The sequence below is a fragment of the Cavia porcellus genome, unplaced genomic scaffold (genome assembly GCF_034190915.1).
Source record: "Cavia porcellus strain 051 isolate PalLab524CR breed Dunkin Hartley unplaced genomic scaffold, mCavPor4.1 scaffold_5, whole genome shotgun sequence".
NCBI lineage: Eukaryota > Metazoa > Chordata > Mammalia > Rodentia > Caviidae > Cavia > Cavia porcellus.
The window spans coordinates 49,802,183-49,822,770 of NW_026947488.1; the positions used below are offsets into that span (position 1 = coordinate 49,802,183).

The 20,588-nt window shown below is 36.3% G+C and overlaps 1 protein-coding gene across 3 annotated transcripts in view; it reads right to left on the bottom strand.

Annotated features, from left to right (window-relative positions):
- Ptpra (protein tyrosine phosphatase receptor type A) overlaps positions 1-20,588 on the bottom strand; it is a 160,406-nt gene that overhangs the window by 79,827 nt on the left and 59,991 nt on the right. The gene's annotated exons all lie outside the window — the stretch shown is intronic.

Consider the following 20,588-nt stretch of genomic DNA (forward strand, 5'->3'; position numbering starts at 1 on the left):
ACCATTTCCTCCTCTCCTTTCTTCCATCTCATTATTTCCTATTATCTATCTTTTATTTTGTTCTGTATTTATCACTTGGGTTTTTCACATATAAGAGAAACCATGAGGTATTTAAGCTTGGGTTTTTGACTTATTTCATTAACATGATGGTCTCAAGATGTATCCATTTGCCTACAAACTACTTCAGTTTATCTTTTTTGGCAGAGTAGTATTCTATTGTGTGTAAATCTATTTTCCCACCCACTCATCTATTTCTCATCCATTCATCTATTGACATATAGGCCACTTCTAAGGGTTAGCTATTATGAACTGTGCTGCTATAAACATGGGTATGCATATATCTTTGTAATTTGGTATCCTAACTCTTTGGGACACCAAAGGGTTACCTAGAAGGGAATAGCTAGGTCAAATGGAATTTCTAGTTTTAACTTTCTGAGGAATCTACATACTGGTTTCCATAGTGACTATACTAGTTTACATTCCTACCAACAACTTAATGAAATTCTGGAGATAAGGAAGATTAAAGTGAGTAACAATGGTGTGTGCAGGATGATGACCAGTTTGGGGGCATACAATGGAGAAAGTAGTGCGTTTAGTTCTGAACAAAGAGAATGTGCAATAGCACTGCACATGCTGCACCTACAGGGGCAGGTGGAAGAAGAGGAAGGATGGCAGACAGGCAATGACAGATAGCTTCCATGGAAGTCAGGCAGAAAGCCAAAGAAGGGAAGAGGACAGCTGTAGGAGTAACAAAAGCAGTAATGAGCAAACCAGGCAGGAGACATCTGATAAGAGGCAGGAGTAGGTGTTTATGAGTAGAAAACTGATATATGCCACCAAGAGAGAAGGGAGAAACAGCAGCATGCTGAAGAGCCAACAATGAGAGAAAACAGCTTAAGAAAATGCTGAAAAACTTCTGAGGAAGTCCTTCAACATTAGAAATCTTGAGAAAAGGGCATGTAATGGAGAAATATCAAAAAGGCAAGAGGATCTTCCACATTATTAGTGGGACTCAGAGGCCCTGGAGAGTGCCTCACTTTCACAAATAAAAGAGAGAATGAACATAGGCCTTTAAGGTTACAAAATAGATTCTTTTGGGGTGGGTAGGTACTGGAGACTGAACGGAGATCCTCTGCACTAAGCTATATTCCCCAGCCCCCATTTTAAAATATCTTGAGACAGGTTTCTGCCTCAGCCTCCCAGTGCTGGGATTACAGACTTGAATATAAATACTTACAAAACTTTGGCCTAGTATCTTGGCAAAAATTAGGCTGTCACCATATTTACTAGATACCGGCAAACATTAACTTCTGTGGCTTTAACACTAATCAATACTGACTCTCTCATCAGGAAGGAAGATTGTTCATGTCTTCAGAGATCCTGCTGAGCTAAACATAGTCCAGTGTATACTCTATGAAAGAAACCATGAGACCAGCATGGGGGAGGGTGGGTAGCTTAATTCTTTACAATGCCTGTGGAGAGTCTGGCAGTGATGAAAGCCTAGAAAACTCATGAAAGGCCCTTTTATAACCAGGGTGAATGTAGACCACAAAGGCAAAATCAGATGACCTACTTAAAACCTTGCTTTCACTCATGAGCATTCATTCTCATTCCAGATTAGTTTCTTTCTAGAAAAAGAAAACATTACATAATAATAGGAAAGTTAAGATACAGGAAGTAAAATTCTACTAAACTCCAGTTTCTCTCAAATATCAGCTCAATTCCTAGGAATTCTGGCCAGAGACAAATTACTGAGAGGCATATTTGTTTATCTCAGTGTAACAATGTGTTTGCTGACTGCTGGGCTTTGAGAAAATTTAAATTCTATAATCCATCCATCAGACTACAAGTTTAGGCTATAATATCATGAGAGGAAAAGATCTCTTAATATCTTTCTGGAACGCACATAAAGCAAATGGATGGTAAACCTGACTTCTAATGACAGTCCAATTTTCTTCAAAGCAGGGAAATGCTCATTTGCTGTTTTACTCAGTTAAGTTCCTCATCTTGTACCAGGCTGTGAAGGCAAAAGAAAAAGCTGCTCCTGCCCTTAAGGAGCTCACATCTCAGGGATTGTTTCATCTTTTTCTTGTTACACACAAAATTTTAATTAATAAAACTAGTCATTCAGGAGATGAAAATGAATGTGGTTTTCTTCATTTTGATTAATTTATTCTTTCCTTTAAATAGAGAAACATAGTAACTCTTATCTCATCTTGGGTTTGGGTAGAGGTTAGTGGGGCTGAATCCAGAGCCTTCTGCATGCTAGGTAAGCACTCGACTGCTGACCTAAATCCCTGGCACTCATCTTTCTTTCTTTTTTTTTTTTTTTTTGGTACTGGGGATCAAACTCACGACCTCGCACTTGCCAGGCAGGCGCTTATGCCATTGAGCTAACTCCCCAGCCCGGCACTCATCTTTTTAATGATTAAACCCTTACCTGAGCTGTTCTCATTTTGCTAACTTCTAGATTATAGACACTTCTAGATTGTCTGCAACAGGTGTCCAAATATGCAAATATTTGTGGAGAACACAAATTTAACACAGTTGCTCTCATATCTTTCCTTTCTACACCACTTCTATGTCAGCCTTCTTTTTACTTCCCTCCTTCGGTTTAGCGCTGAATGAATAATTAGATATCTAATGAGTCCCAGATCATGTAGCAAATTCCAGAACCCAGGTTCAACAATACTTAACCTTAAACCTCTTCCCTCTGTTCCCCACATACTTCTTTGGCTGTCATTAGTCTTAGCGCAGGCAATCGCTTCTGCCTGTTTCTGTTTCTAGTTCTCCTTCATCAACTAAGTTTTAGCTTAAATAAAACCTGCTCCAGTCAGTTACGGGAGAACCATTCTCTACTCCCTCCAAGTATTACCAAACAGCTTATTCATTGCTTTCATAGAACTTATAAATTACATATGTAATGACAGTTAATCATTTCACTGTGCTCCACAGAGACCAAACACCAGGTCTGTTCTGCTAGCAAGATCTATGCAGCATTTATCAGTGTGCCCTACACATAACTGGCACAATAGGTAATAGAATGAAGTGGAACAGATCCTGCAGGGACATCAGTCCTACTTAAAAGCATCTGTCTTTGAAACTGAACTAAAATGATTCAAGATCTCTATGCAAGGCCAGAAAAAAGGTACATTTTTCTCTAGGAAAAGATATCCTAAATCAATTTATTTCTACAATGTTTAAAATACAGTGGATTGCACATGAGAAGACAATATAAGGAGCAGTGGAAAGCAGACAAGAGCAGTCCTACAGTAGTAAGAATTTCAGTCAAGAATCATAATAAGGGGCTGGGGATTTAGCTCAGTGGCATAAGCAGGCTTCAAGCAGGCAGTCCTGAGTTCGATCCCTGGTACCGATAAAAAGGAAAAAGACAAAAAAAAAAAAAAAAAAAAAAAAAGAATCATAATAGCAGCAAATATAAAGGCCAAATAGAAATTCCAGAACTTATACAATAACTGACATGAAGATCTCAATGGGTGGATTTACAAACGGATAAAATACAGCTTGAGAAAGAATTAGTAAACTAAAAAATAAAAGTATCCATAACAAATCAGAGAGAGACAAAAGGATTAAACATAGAAAAAAAAGACAAAAGGTATAGAGGATTCAGTTAGGTAACCTAACCTACACCTAATTTGTGTTCCTAATAAAAGAAATAAGACAAAGAAATATTCAGCAATGACTGAAAACTCTAAAATTGACAAACATCATGAATAGGTACAAATTATGAAGAATGTGATCATTATGTATATCTAAAATGTACCCATAAAATCTGATTGAGGGGAAAAAAATAAACTTGACAGAATCAAATAGACTTAAGAAGTTCTAAGAACCTCTAAGCAGATAAATAAAAAGGAAATATGTGTCCAGATATAACATAGTAAGGCTTTTGCAAACCAAAATATTATTTTATTTTAAAAACTTAAGGTGTTTAGAAGGAAGAGGACGAGGAGAAGGAAAAAAGAAGGAGGTAAGAAGGGAGAGGGGAAGCCAAAACCAAAGATGACTACAAAAATTCCCACCCTTGGGGCTGGGGATTTAGCTCAGCGGCATAAGCGCCTGCCTTGCAAACAAGCAGTCGCGAGTTTGATCCCCAGTACCGATAAAAAAAGAAAAAGACAAAAAAAAAAAAAAAAATCCCACCCCTGTACATCTTTTTATAATGAAACACAGCCATACTTCCTATAGAGAGGTAAACTTTATTTTCCCATCCCTTTAATTTGAGCTGGGAATGTGATTTTATCAATTTGCTCTTTGGAAACACTGCTGTAATAATGTGTGAAGCCTTAACTTGCCTCCTTATATGCCCAACAAACAACTGGACATTTCCTTAATAAAATCTCAGTCTCAGATAAACCACTAACTACAGCTGCATGAATGACTCATCAACAGATGAACCAGATAACTCAGCACAGATGGCTAATACACAGAACTATGAGTTAATTAGATGGCTTACTTTAAACTATTAAACTTAGGGATGTTTTGTTACACAGTAGAAAATGGATACAGAAATGTTAATCTTTTTTCTTCAAGGAAAAACAGACCAACAGCTGATCACAATACTTACGTACATACTGTTAACTTTACAACATCATTATTCAGTGGTGGGAGACCATGGAGAAGACACACATCATCCAAGGACTCTGCATCCTTTGCCAAAGAGATAGGGTATTTGCAGTTGTACACAAGATATTTCTATCACATTATGCAGAAATATGATCTGTTATTGTCTTAATTTAGAGATTAAGTATAAAGAGATGCATGTCTGCAATCTCAGCTACTTGAGAGACTAAGGAAAGAGAACTCCAGGTTCAGTGTGAGGCTGCGTAGCTCACAGGGAGGACCGGTCTCGAAATAAAAAACAGAGAAGGTTAAACGCTGGTTGTGGTAGCACACACCTGTAATTCCAGCATTCAGGAAACTGAGACAGGAGGATTGCTTTAAGTTTCAGTTCAGTGAGGTCAAGACCAATCTGAACTATACACTAAGACTGCTCTGAAAAAAAACCCAAAAAAATCAAAAAACAAAACAAAAAAAGGCTTGGAGATGTCATTCAGTGGTACGGCACCCCTAGGTTTAATCCCTAGATAAATAGATATAGATAGATCATTAGTGCCTGGTTGACAAGGGGTAGGTGGTGATGGCTAATTCTGTGTCAACTTGCCTACACCATAGTATGCAGACATTTGGTTAAATATTCTAGCTGTGTCTTGTTATTTTTCAGTACATTTACATTTATACTGGTGAACTTTGAGTAAATTGTTCTCTGGTAAGCGAAATGTCTGAAAGTAACAAAAGGCTGACCTTCCCCAAGCATGAGGGAATTCTCCAGTAGACTGCTTCTGAAGAGTTGTACTGAAACTCATTATCTAAGTCTCCCAACTACAGGCCTCTCCAAACACAATTCAACTCCTTAAGATAAATCTACATAAATACATATACATGGACCCCAATTTAACAATGGTTTAACTTAACTGTTAGAGCCATACCTGCAGGGCTGTGGCATGGCTAAACTGAGAACAAAGAGTTGCCTCAAAGGGTAAGATAGGCCACAGTTGAGGATACCTGGTTCCAACCCCAATCAATAAGATAGAGATTGTAGCTGCAGGCATTTCACTCGTGTAGTGAAAGTCACCTGGAGACTTTCTCCCAGGATAATTTTCCTAAATTAACATAGTCTGTTACTTGGAGGGGTCCTTGAACCCCTCCCAAGGTCCTGCTCAGGTTTCCTGCGTTTTCCACTCTAACTCCTTCCTTGTTTGAAGACTACATGAATACGGCCACCCAGAGATAGTCCTTGTCTTAGTCCCCAGAGTCTCAAACTCTGCAGAGGGTTTTGATCCTCCTGGAGCCCTAAAATCATACCACTTGTCTCATTTATTTAAGCCTCTGCCGTACACTAATTTGGGAGATTGGGGATCTAGGCCATGTCCCCGATACTTAATGATTTTTTTCAGCTTTACAATGGTGAAAAAGCACATCCATAGAATTACTGTTTTTTATTTTCAGTGCGGTATCTAATAAATTACATGGGATATCCAACACTATTGTAAAATAGAATTTGTGCTATATAATTTTGTCCACCTATAGGCTAATACATAAGTTCTGAGCATATTTAAGGTAGTCTATTCTAAGTCTATGATGCTCAGTGGCACAGCGCCTGCATGGCAAGTATGAGTTTGTGAGTTTGATTCCCAGTACCAAAACAAATTTTAAAAACCCACCAAAATTCACATTTGGTTTTACTTTCTTCAAAAAAAAGTAATTGTGTAATTGTCATTGTACAAAAGAGAGGAAAAGAAAGTGCTCTAAAGGACATAACTGTGTGTATATTTAAGTGTATACAATAGGTAACTATATTACCGAGTTTTATTGGATCATTGAACAGAACTGTTTGCAGTCTCACTGTTTGAATGTCCACTCTATATGCTTTAATTTTATAACTTGAACAATTATTTCTAAGATGACAATATGTAATCTATTAACTAGTGATTTCCTACTGTTTATTTTTTCTGAAATTCTGTATAACTTATACCCTTTTTGTTTTTTCTTTTTTCTCCTTAAATAAAATTTTTTAAAAAACCCACCAAAATAAATGAAATTTTAAAAACAATGCCAATGCCAAATGCTGAGAACAAGAAACTACATCTCTCATATAATACTAAAAGTAAAATGCTATAGCTATTCCAAAGTTGGACACTTTCTTATACTGTATATATACTCAAAGTTTATGGCCATACCACCCTGAACGTGCCCGATCTCATCTATCTCAGAAGTTAAGCAGGGTCAGGCCTCATTATTACTTGGACGGGAGACTATACATATAAATACTCAGAATCCAAAACCTAGCTATACCTGGAAGCCATCTCTAAGAAGTAGTCATTTCCTAAGGGCTGTAAATACTAGGAAAAAAGCTACTTGCCATAGGCAATCTGAAAGCATCAATGCAGGAATTAAATAAAAAACAAAACAAAAAAAAAAAAAAGAGAGAGAGAGAGAAAGAAAAGAAAAACAAGATGAAACTCCACACTCCCAGTTCGTCAAAGGCAAACTTAGGGGACAATGAGGTGGGACAATCCAAAAGTCACCCACGTGGCTTCTTTAAAGTGGTAACAACAAAGCAAATGAATGAGGCTCTAGAAAAAAAATCAAATCAGAAATAATTTCTCAGGTAACTACAGAGATGGTGACCACCAAGAAAACCAGGATGAGTGACTGTAGAACAAGTAAAAAAAACCAGACAAACAAATAAAAACCAGGAGCTTAGGAAATGATGGAAACCATGAATTCTCAACACAGGAAAGAAATGGAATCCATAAAACAGATTCAAGCAGATATCCAGGAGATTAAAAATTCCATTGAAAGTATCCACAGAAGAATATATCGGGGGCTGGGGATTTAGCTCAGCGGCATAAGCACCTGCTGTGAGTTCGATCCCTGGACCAATAAAAAAAAAAAAAAGAATATATCAATGTGAGGACAGAATCTAGGCTTGTGGTTAGCAATCATGAAAAGAAAAACTTCTTAAAAACACCAAGGGACCATAAGAAATTAATCCAGGAGCGGCCAGATAATGCTAAGAAGAATAATTTAAGATTGACCAGAGCCGATGAAAAAGCTCAAGATGGCACAAACGGTATTAAAATCCTGTCCACAGACGTCACAGTAGAAAACTTTCCAAGCAGGGAAAAAGAAAGGGGGAAAATTCTAATTAGCCAAAATTAAAAAAAAAAATCTACAGCAGGATATATAATAGTTAAGATTCTAGAAATTCAACACATGAACAGAATAAGAGACAAATCATCTACAAAGGAAAGCTCCTTGGGATCACAGCTGACTTCTCAACACAAACCCTCAAGTCAAGCAGAGCTTAAAGTAAAGTATTTTCAAGTCCTAAAAAAAAAAAAGCAGCCTCCAACCCAGAATGATGAACCCTGGAAATCTATTTTTCTAAATTGATATAAAAATAAGATACTTCTATGACAAAGAATACCTGAGGAAATTCATGACAGCAAACCAGCTGTCAAAATGTCCAAAATGTTCTAACAGACATTCTAGAAGGAAATAACAAGGACCACAATTCCATGATCCACAACAGACTGAGTCTACTAGGCAAGGAAAGCATTTAAATGGGGCAGAGGAGTGAACCAACAACAGGAGTATAACATGACAGGGATAAGTCAATACATACCAATTATAAAACAAACAAACATACTAGTTATAACCATCAGTGGTTTCAATTCAACATCAAAAGAAACAGACTGGTGGAATGGATCAAGAAGTAAGATCCAACAATATGCTGCGTACAAGAAACACACTTAACTCAAAAAGAAATTTAAACACTGAAAGTCAAAGAATGGGACTGGAGGTTTAGCTCAGCGGCATAAGTGCCTGCCTTACAAGCAGGCAGTCGTGAGTTTGATCCCCGGTACCGATAAAGACGAAAAAGACAAAAAAAAAAAAAAAAAAAAAAAAAAAAAGAAAGAAAGTCAAAGAATGGAAAAACAGTACTCCATGTGACAGGAACCCGAAACAAAGCAGGGATAGCTGTTTTAGTTGCAGACAAGGTAGATTTTCCAAGGCAAGACTGATTAAGACAAAAAAGGTCACTATATCCTTGTAAAGGGAACAATCTAAGAAGAGATAACAATCATAAATATATAGACAAAATACTAGTGTACCCAACTATACAGAACAAATAATAACACACATGAAAAATAAGTACTAATACAATTTTACTGGTGGATTTCAATACCCTACTGTCACAAATAGATCGACTAGACAAAAATCAACTATGAAATGTTAGAATTGAACCAAACCTTTGAACAAATGGACTTAGTAGATATCTACAGAGCATTCCACCCAAAACATCAGAATACACATTCTTCTCAGCTGCACATGAGACATTCTCCAAAATAGAACACCTTCTAGGCTCACAGAACACACTTAAGTAAATGTGACAGAACTGAAAATATCCCATGCATATTATCAGACCATAATGAAGTGAAATTAGAAATCAATGGCAAAAGAAACCACAAGAACTTCATAAACACATGGAAAATAACACCCTTCTGAACAACCAATGAGTCACAGATGAAAATAAAGAAGTTATAAGTTGGGTGTTGTGGCACATGCCTGTAATGTCAACACTTGGGAAGTCTGTGATCCTAGCACTTGGGAAGTTGAGGCAGGAGGACTGCTATGAGTTTGAGGCCAGTCTGGGACACAAAGTGAGTTCAAAACTAGTAGGAACTACATAGTGAGACTATCTCAAAAAAGAAAAAAAAAAAAAAAAACCAGAAAGACAAAGAAATTAGACAGCTTCAGTACCTGTCAAAATCATGAAAGAATTCACATGTGGGAGAAACCAGTCAATACACAAACAGCTTACAAAACACATGATAAAACTCACACTCGGGAGAAACCATATGTATGTAAGTAATGTGAGAAATATTTTTTCCAAAGTTGTAATCTTCTGGTACATGAAAGAATTCACACAAGGGAGAAAGCCTTTGTAAGCAATGTGGGAAATCTTTCAGCCAGAATGGTAGCCTGCACATACATCAGAGAATTCACACTTGGGAGAAACCTCTATAGCATGAAATATGGGAAAGGATTTCCTCATAAGTCCACATTTAACAGACAGAAGATTCCACAATGGAGAAAAACTACATATGTGTGCAACGTAGGAAAGCACTCAGTAACACAGTCACTATCAAAGTCATGAAAGAATTCACACTGGGAAGACACTTTATGTATGTAAGCAATGTGGGAAATCTTTTAACCAAAATTATAATCTTGTTCACAACACCAGTCATCCTTGAGAGAAACCCTATGTATATAAACAATGTGGGAAATCTCTCCGCCGAAATAGTAACTTGCAAAGACATCAAAAAATTTACAGTGGGGTAAAACCTTATGCATGTATGCAATGTTGAAACATGCATACATGTATGCATGTATGAAAGCATTCAGTGTACATAGTCACTGCAAAGACATGAAAAAGGAGTCAGCAGCAGCCATGTAGGGCCGGAAAGAGAAACAAGAAGGCAATTTGCCCTTTCTGTGAGTCAGCAATGGCCATACAGGACCAAGAAGAAAAACAAGAAGCCAATTTGCACTTCCAGCACATGGACTGGGAGACAAGAGCTTCTCCCTCAACCTGTATGCATCCAGCTGATTTGGAGGATTACAGACTGAGTTGATAGCAACTGAAGTATAAAAACAACTTAATTCTGATGTTGTCTGATTGACTTTGCAGGCCTAAGCAAGTAGTATGAGCATCTATTTAGAGGGTAACAATATGCAAGGATTTCCTTCTGTCTTGCTTTTGAAATCCAATATTGTTCTGTTTTGTTTTGTTCTATTTTACTGTTTTTTTAAATCAATATTCTGTTTTGATTATTTTTATTGTGTTCTATTTTGTTTGATTTTATTATGTCTGATGGAGGCAGCAATTTGAAGATAATAGGGGTATTATGGTAGCCATTGTTGATTTCCTATTATCCTGTTTTGAAATCCCGTAACACTTTCACTGTTTTGTTTTGATTGGCTTTACTCTGTTTTATTTTGTTTGGTTTTAGTCTCTTTAAAATAAAATTTTTAATGACATGAAAGAACTCACACTGGGGAGAAACAATTATGTAAGCAAGAAATGTGGAAAAGGATTTGCTTCTAAGTTGATGTTTTTAGACACACTGGGGAGAAACCCTATATATGTAAGCAGTGTGGGAAAGCATTCAGCAGATACAACCACTTGTCAAAATCATGAAAGAACTCACACTGGGGAAAAATCCTATGAATGTGAACAACGTGAAAAATCCTTCAGAAAAAATTGTACCCTTCTTGTACATGAAAGGATTCACAATGGGGAGAAATCCATGTGTGTCATGTGGGAAATCTTTCAACCAAAATGGTAGCTTGCATATACATTGAAGAGTTCACACTGGGGAGAAACCCTATGTATGTAAGCAATGTGGGAAGGCATTTAGTTCACACAGTCACTGTCAAAGACATGAAAGAACTTACAATGGGAAGAAACCCTACAGATGTAAGCAATATGAGAAATCTTTCCACCACCAGATTGATTGTCACAAATATGAAAGAATTCACACTTAGAAGTAAACCTGTGCATTTGAACATTGGGGGAAAGCATGAAGTGCACAAAAATGCTATCAAATAATGCACACAAAGTGAGAACTCTGATGTATGTAGACAGTGTGGAAAAGATTCACTGCAAGATTTTCATTTTATAAGTATAAAATTCCCCTCACACTAGGGAGTAACTGAATAGAAGAAATGTAGGGGGGAAAAATTCAGCTGATATAGACGCTAAGCTTCAGAACAATGTCATATTTTGGCCAAGTCTGTGGATGCAACTGGGAAAGCATTTGGTATGCATGAATATTGTCAAATATGTGGAAGAAGTAACAATGATGTAAAATTCCACAAATGTAAGAATATTATGTAAACACTTTGAAAATTACCCATGTAGAGGAGGTCTATAGAAGTAATATATAAATACCGATATCAATGTAGATTTTCCAAACAATTCACTGAAATATAGAGATATCCTACAGTGTATTCATTTTATGTTTTATGATATATCACACATAACTATTTGGAAAAAAAATTAGACAGTTTCCTACAATTAAATGAAAATATCAGTGCCACATAACTGGAACTTACAGAACACAATGAAAGCCGTCCTATGAGGGGAATTTATAACAATGAAAACTCCTATCTGGCAAATAGAACAAACTCAAATGAACAACTTAATATTTGTTGTTTGTTTGTTTGTTTAGGGTACCAGGGATCAAACTCGTAACTTCATACTTGTCAGGCAGGCACTTTGTGCCACTGAGCTGTATCTCTGGCCCCTAAAACTTTCACTTTTTTTTTTTTAATGGCTTAATGTTGAACCTCAAGTTTCTAGAAAATGAAGAGTAGGCCAAGCTCAAAGCTCATAGGAGAGAGGAAATTATAAAGACTGGAGCAGGAATTAATGCAATGGAGACTAAGAAAACAATACAAAGAATCAATGAATCAAAGAGTTGGTTCTTTGGAAGATTAAACCAATGTTATGGTTTGTGGCTAGACGTTCCCCTTAAAGCCGCATGCAGTTTTTTTTTTTTTGGGGGGGGGTGCTTTGTAGAGGCAGGTTTCTAGAGTTTGTGATTGATTCATGGCCCAATGCAGGATTATGGGTAGAAGTGCTATAACCACCTTGGGGCAGGAACCTGCATACAAAATAAGGGCAGGAAAGGGGCTTGGGCTTGCTCACGCACTCACTCTCTCTCTCTCTCTCTCTCTCTCTCTCTTTCTCTCTCTCCTTCTTGCCCTTCTGCCCTGTTCTGCTGTCTTCTGCCACCATGAACCGTTGCCTCTCTGCCCACCTTGCCTTTAAGCCAGCTGAGTAGACTGAAAATTACACAAACTGTGAGCTAAATAAACCTTCTTTTCCTTAATTTTGGGTGTTTTTGTCTCAGCAACAGAGAAAAGTAGCGAAGACAGCCAACCTTATCAAAAAAAAAAAAAAAAAAAGAAAGAAAACAGAAGATTCGTAGTCACAGTGAAGAATGAAACAACTGAAATCACAAGAGATCCTGCAGAAATCCAGAAAATAATCTATACCTATTTTGAGAACCTACATTCTAATAAGATGGAAAATACAAAAGAAATGGACAGATTCCTAGATACATATGAATTACCAAAACTAAATAAAGAAGATATAAAATAGTAAATACACAAGTATCAGTCAATGAAATTAAAGATGTAATTAAAAACCTACTAACAAAGAAAAGTCCAGTGTATTCACTGTTGAATCCTACAACCAATTTAGAGAAGACATAATACTACTACTTCTCAAACTCTTTAATAAAATTGAAAGGGAAACAATACTCCCAAATTCATTCCTGAAAGTAAACATTAACTTGACATAAAACCAGAAAAGGATCCAACCAAAAAAGGGAACTACAGGCCTGTCTCCCTAATGAATATAGATGCAAAAAATCTTCAGTAAGATATTGGCAAACAGAATATATCAAATCATTAAGAAAATTATACACTATGACCAAGTAGGATTCATCCCAGGGATGCAAATAGGGTTTCAACATATGCAATGCAATAAATGTAATATGCCACATCAACAGAGTCAAGGACAAAAATCATATGATCATTTCAATAGATGCAGAAAAAGATTTTGACTATTTTCCCACACCTACTGATGATTAAAAAACCTAACAAGAAATTCAAATAGTCTTTTATCTCCATCTGACAAAAGCCATCTATAACAAACCAACAGCCAACATGATACTAAACAGACAAAAACTGAAAGCTTTCACTCCAATAGAGTTCTGGAAACTTTAGGCACAGTAATTAAGCAAGAGAAAGAAATAAAAGAAATAAAGATAGGAATGGAAGAAGTTAAATCATCATTATTCAAGGATGACATGATATCCTACATAGAAAACCCCAAAAACTCCAGCAAAAGACATCTAGATACAATAACTGAATTCAGTACTGCAGCTGGATAAAAGTCAATATATGAATAACAAATTTGCTGAGAGAGAAACTAGGGAAACAATAATTTTCACAAGAGGAACAAAAAGAAAAGAAATATCTGGGAATAAATCTAATGAAGGAAGTAAAAGACTTCTACATTGAATACTATAGTACTCTGAAAAAGGACAATGAAGAGGATATAAAAAATGGAAAACTATCCCTTGCTCTTGGGTATGAAAAACCAATAAAGTGAAAATGGCCATCCTTCCAAAATTTGTGATACAGATTTAATGTAATTCCTATTAAAATTCCAAAAGCATATATCACAGAACTAGAGAAAACAATTCTAAAATTCATTTGGAACCAGAAGAGAAATAGAATAACAAAGGCAATCCTAGGCAACAAAGGCATCACAATCCTTGACTTGAAATTATACTACAAAGCTACTATGATAAAAATAACATGGTACTGGCCAAAAACAAAACAAAACAAAGAACAGATCCAAAGATCAATGGAACAGATTAGAAAATACAGAAATAGCTCCAGACATACTTACGTCACCTTATCTTTTTTTTTTTAAGTCACCTTATCTTTGACAAAGGTGCCAAACACATTCACTGGAAGAAAGACAGCTTCTTTAATAAATGGTGCAGGAAAAACTGGCTCTACACATGCTGAAGATTAAAATTAGACCTGTATTTTTTACCATGCCCTAAACTAAAATAAAAATGGATCAAAGATCTAAATATTAAAATAAACATTAAATCTGCTAGAAAATGGCATAGGCAGAACTCTTGAAGACATTGGTGTAGTCAAAGACTTTATGAACAAAACCCTGATTGCACAGGAACTATTGCAAAGAATCAACAACTGAGATCTCATCTTAATAAAAAGCTTTTGTACAGCAAAAGAAACTACCAACAGAGTTAAGAGACAACACACAGAGTGGAAAGAAATGCTTCCAGCTGTTTTTCAGACAAAAGATTACAATTTAGAATATATAAAGAACTCAAAGAAAAGCAAGATCCCCCAAATTTAAAGACCCAATCTAAAAGTGGGCATCTGAGATAAATATACACTTCTTAGTTGAAGAAGTACAAACAGTAAATAAATATATGAAAAATGTTCAACATCACTGGTCATTTGAGATGCAAATTAAAACAATGCTGAGGTCCCATCTCACATAAGAAAGAATGGCTATTATAAAAAAAATCAACCAATTAACAAATGCTGGTGAGGCTATAGGGAAAAAGTAACCCTTCTCCACTATTGGTAGGAGTGCAGACTGCTGCAACCACTGTGGAAATCAGTGTGGAGATTCCTCAAAAACTGAAACTAGAGGCTCCAATCAACCCAGCTTTTCCCCTTCTTGGTATCTTCCCAGAAGAATGAAAGGCATCATATTATGTAATGTATGCTCACTCATGTTTATAGTGGCACAGTTTATAGTAGTCAAATTTTAGGATGAGTCCAAACACTCATCAATTGGTGAATGGATAAAGAAGATATGCCATAAAGAAGGATAAGCTTGAGACACTTCTAGGAAACTGGATGTACCTTTAGACCATACTCTTAAGTGAAATACATTGAATACGAGTAAATACTACATTGTTTCTCTGATGTGAGAAAGTGGAAGTGTAAATAAGGACCAAAATGTATAACAGGTATTGTGAAATAGGAAGAAAATGTTCAAATGTGGAGGGGAACAAGGGAGGAAGAAGGGAGAAAAGAAAAAAATGAGAAAAGAAGGAAAAATAAATAGGGACAGAAGGAGGGATTATGGGGAAAAAAAGAAACAAGTTATATCATGTACAAGTATAAATTCTCTATGATGAATGTGAACATTATACATACCTAAAATGCAGAATCTGACTGAAAAAAAAGAAATGTTTCTAATTTGTCATGATTACCAGTAAAATTCTGAAGAATAAGCACTGTAACATAAAATTATATAAAGCTGGACCTGGTAGCACAGGCCTACAATTTCAGTACTCTGGTAGCTCAGCCTGGACAACTCAGTGAGACACTGTCTCAAAATACAAAGGTTTGGGGGTGGGGATTTAGCTTCGTGAAAAGGTCCTGGGTTTAATCCTAGTACCACTACAAAAAAAAAAAAAAAAAAAAAGAGAGAGAGAGAGAGAATAAGTCTATCATTAACTCACAATATTATAACAATATCAATTTTTTTGTCTTTTTGAGACAGAGTCTTGCTATGTGGCTCAGGCTGGCCTTGGGCTCAATTTGTAGCCCAGGCTGGTCTTGATCTTGCAAGGGATCCTCCTACCTCACCTCCCCCAAGAACTGGAATTATAGGAGTGTGCCACCATGCTCAGCTCAATTTATTTGTTTTGAAAATATACTATGGTTATATAAAATGAAATCAGTGAATGGCTTAGGTAAAGTGTACACAGGAATCCTGTACTATATGTGCAATTTTTCTCTGTGTATGTGTGTTTCGGCTTAGTTTTGTTTACTTTTTTTGAGACAAGGTCTCACTCTGTAATTCAAGATGGCCTTTAACTCACTGTGTAGCTTAGGCTGCCCTCAAACTCATGGCAATCCTTTTGGCTCAGCCTCCTGAGTTCTGTGCAACCTTTTTGAGTCTTAAATTACTTTTTAAAAAATGCTAATAACCCTAACAACTCCAAGTATGATCTACCTGCACTGTAAGAGTTTTTTTTTTTTTTTTTTGCACTGTAAGATATTACACAACCCACATTCATTAAAATTTTGTGGTGGGGCCAAGGCTTTAGCTCAGTGGCACAAGTGTCTACTTGGTAAGAGTAAGGTCCTGAGTTCGATCCCTGGTACCAAAAACTAAACTAAAATAAAATTTTGTGGTGCCAGATGTGGTGGTATATACCTGTATTTCTAGAACCCAGGAGACTGAGGAAGATTTCAAGTTGAAGCCAGCCTAAGCTACATAATGAGTTCAAGACCAGCTAGACTAAACAGTAAGACCCTGACTCAAAAAACAACAAAACCCAAGGTCTTTTTGGTAATGGTGCAGGAATAAATTTATAAACAAGAGAATCTACATAAGTATTGAGTATATGAGAAAGAAAGCATTTCAGACTAATAGAAAACAAGTGAATTGTAACACTAGTAAAACTTCAAATCCATCAAAAAGGGAATTTGCTTCTCTGTCTTTTTTGAGACAGGGTGTCACTAAAGTAGTTCAAGCTGGCCCTGAACTCACACAGGTAGGCCAGGCTGGCTTCAAACTTGTGGTGACCCTCCTACCTTATCAATTTGCTTATCATTTCATGTACTATTTCAAAGATCATTTTAAATTGTTTAAAGTTTTAAGTATAAATGACAACAGATATAATGTAAATGAGTATAAATAATACAAAAATTGAAAACTTTGGAATCATTGGTTTATAGGATAAAGCAGTCCTTTCTAAACATAAAGAATTATTTAATAGCTTCAAATTATAAAATGTTAAAATTTCACATTGAGAAAATACCTAAAAGATCTAAGAAAGAGCATTTGCAAAATGTTACAGAAAATTTTAATAATCTTATTACTTATAAATCAGTACATACAAATACACATATGGTAGGGGCTGGGGATTTAGCTCAGCGGCATAAGCGCCTGCCTTGCAAGCAGGCAGTCGTGAGTTCGATTCCTGGTACCGATAAAAGGAAAAAGACCAAAAAAAAAAAAAGAAAAGAAAAGAAAAGAAAAGGAAAAAAAATACACATATGGAAGGATGAATAAGTTCATAACTAGGTAATTCATAAAAACGAAAATAATACAAATAAAAATTCTTTTTGCCAACCATCAAAGATTAAAGCAAATAAGCAGTTTTATTCTGTTTTGTTTTGTTTGATTTTGTTATATCTGATGGCATGGGCAGCTATTTCAATGATAGCAAGATATAGTAAGGTAGCCATTTTGGATTTACTGTTACTTTGTTTTGAAGGCCTTTATTGGATTGTTTTTTTTTCTTAGTTCTGATTTCTATTATGTCCAAAGGTATCTACAGCTGTTTTGAAGACAACAAGAGGCATTATGTTTTAAAGTCCTGTGTCATGCTGGTTTGTTATTGATTGGCTTTCTTCTGTTTTAATTCGCTTATTTTTATTCTTTAATATAAAAAATAAAGCAAACTGGTACTTTTTGTACCTCTCAAATTGATATACACATATAAAAGTAGTAATATTTAAATGTTCATAAGCTATGGGAAGTTGACTTCAAAGTATACTGCTCTATTTATAATCTGTGAGTTACCTAATCATTTGAGTCAGTCTGTAGTGCCATTTGCCATACACTAATTCTTTTTTTCCATCTTCTTGGGGAAAGAATTTTCTTACTTTGTTTCTCCAACATTAAAGAAAAAATCCATATATGACAGGACGTGATAATGCTGTTAATGATGTCAGTGAACATTACAAAACCTGTCATCCTGAGCCCTGGATTATCCTATCATCTGACTCTATATTGCTATCTCATGCTGCCAGTATCACTCCTCAGTGCAATGCAGAGCACATCTTCCTTCTATCAGGTTTGCTTTGTCAGTTTCTAGCACAGTGGCCTGACACTCTCCAGAAGTGAAAAGAGTGAAAAGAGGCCAGCATCTCTACTCTTCATGGAGGCTCTGTCTATTTAGACTAAATGAAGTGGTACTCTCATCCTTTCCAAAGATTTTCCCTGTGTCCTGAATCCCATGTAAATGCTCCTTCCTAAATTATATATTTCCTTCTAGGGCTTTTAATCTTTCTCTTGCTAGTCCTTATTTCCTTTTGTTTACAAATAGGTACAGATGTTCAACTCCTTATATTTTTTTTGCAGTGTTAGGAATCAAACACAGGACTTCACACATGCAAGGCAAGTGCTTTACTACTCAGACCTAGTATAGATGTTTAAAACAGATTTTTGGCATACCTCCAAAAATATCCTCCCCATTAAACCTGAGTCCCTTCTGAGTCTTCCTTCTGTCCTTAGGTCACTAACTGTGTGTAAAATATATTTCGCTTTTACTTCTTCACTTTCCACATCTCCTTAATGTCCCCCATTATATTCTATTTACCTATTTTGCAGTACTAGGAACAAAACCCAAGGCCAGCTACATCCAAGGTGGTTTTTTTTGTTTCATTTTTTTCTGCCATGTTTTTGAACTAGAATCTTGCTAAACTGCCCAAGCTGGCCCAGGACTTGCAATCCTCACAATGCTGGGATTACAGGTGTGTGCCACCATGCCTGGCTTATCTTCTTTTAAGAATTATTTTATTTCTTTGGTTGACATGCTATTTCCTTCACTCTCAAATTCATCGAGCATTTCCTAATCAAATCTAGTATTTTCTGTTTTCATTTTGCCTGACCTGCCTTTACATGCTATAGTTACCTTCTCAAGTTTCTCAGTTTCCTGGTTCTCTGTTTTTCTTTTCTGTGTGTGTGTGCGCGCGCGTGTGCGCGCACATGCACTGGGAATTGAACTCAGGACCTCATGTTTGCCAGGCAGGCACTGTGCCACTAAGCTACATCCCTGGCCCAGTTTCCTGATTCTCTTGAGACAATGACTACTTAAATTTTAACTCCAAAAGCATTGGCTCCTCTATCATTTGGATATTAAAATGTCTCCTGGGGCATATATAAGTCAAGTATTGGGTTAAATGTTATGGATGCAAAGAAGAAAAAAGCAGATTCCTTATCTTCATGTTCATGTGTTCACTCTGCAGTTTTTTCATTCATTCAACAAACTTTAGTTGAAAAGTCAAGCACTGTATTAAGTGTCAAATTTAGAAAATCAATTAAGATGAGTCCTCAGCAAGTCCATGGCCTACAATAAGCCAAGCAGGTCCACATGTGTTCTAGATGCCATGAAAGAGCATTCGTTCCATTTGTTTCAGGGGCAGAGGCAATAGCACCTGCAACACTAGCCTCCAGACAGGCTCTTACCCTTATCCTTTTTCCCCACGAAAGTCTCATTCATTTTGGGGGCTTCTATTATCATCTCTGTTATCCCAATTCTGAACATGCACCACCACCCTCCAAGTGCTGGCTGAATATCTATCGCCTCCAAACAACCAAAATAGATAATCTTCCCTCTAAATCTAATTGGTCCTCTATAGAGTTCCTTACTTCTGTGAAGTATTCCACTAATCTCTCAGTCTTTCACTTACCAAATTATGCACTATTTCTTTAAAATGTCTCTTTTTCTAGGTTTCCTCTGGTCTTTTTACTTGCACAGCCACCAACCTATTTCATGGCTTCATCATCCCAAACCCAGAGTTATCCAAACTAGGCTAATAACCAGAATTATAACCAGCTGGGGCTTTTTCAGTCTGAAGATTCTTGTTTCAAGTGTCTTGGAAAGGGCCCCAGTTTTTTTGTAGCACTGATGTTGCCAAAGACTTCTACTGAGTTACAGTGCAGCTAACACTCCCCACAATCCAATTTCCAGGAGTGTTTCTAAAATCTAACAATCATCCTACTTAATGGTTTCACATTGAAAAATGATACATTTGAAAATATGTAGACTGAAATAGGAAGACATTCACAATTTTGGCCCCCTTTATAGGCTGAACTGCATGTAGAAACAGTTAGTGTAGCCTGACCCTGGACTATTGTGTATGACTAGAATATTACACTTGGGCAACAATGTATGGCTTAGGCTAGCACTGACAGCCTAGGGTGTAGGCCCGACTTGGGGCAAAGAGAGATTATATAGGAAAATAGACAAGAACATAAGAAAATTAGAAATTTCAGAGGAAAAAATTATATAGGAAAATTATGGCTGAAATATTAAATATATAGTAGGACTAGGAGCAACTGGTAGTTTCAAAGAGAATATTTTTTTTCAGTTTCTCCTTTGGATGGGTAAAGGCTCATGACACTGAACTTAAAGAAAAAAAATGAAACAAACAAACAAGCACTCCTTGGCCTGACAGAACAATTCTGGCCTAGCTGTAGTAAAATAAATGTTGTTTAATAGCTCCCAACTTTAAGAAATAAGAGAGATCATGCAGCTTACAGAGAGATCATGAAGTTTTTCTGTATTCAGAGGTCAGGATGCAGAGATTAAGAATTTTGACAAGTTAAATGGAAATGTGTATAT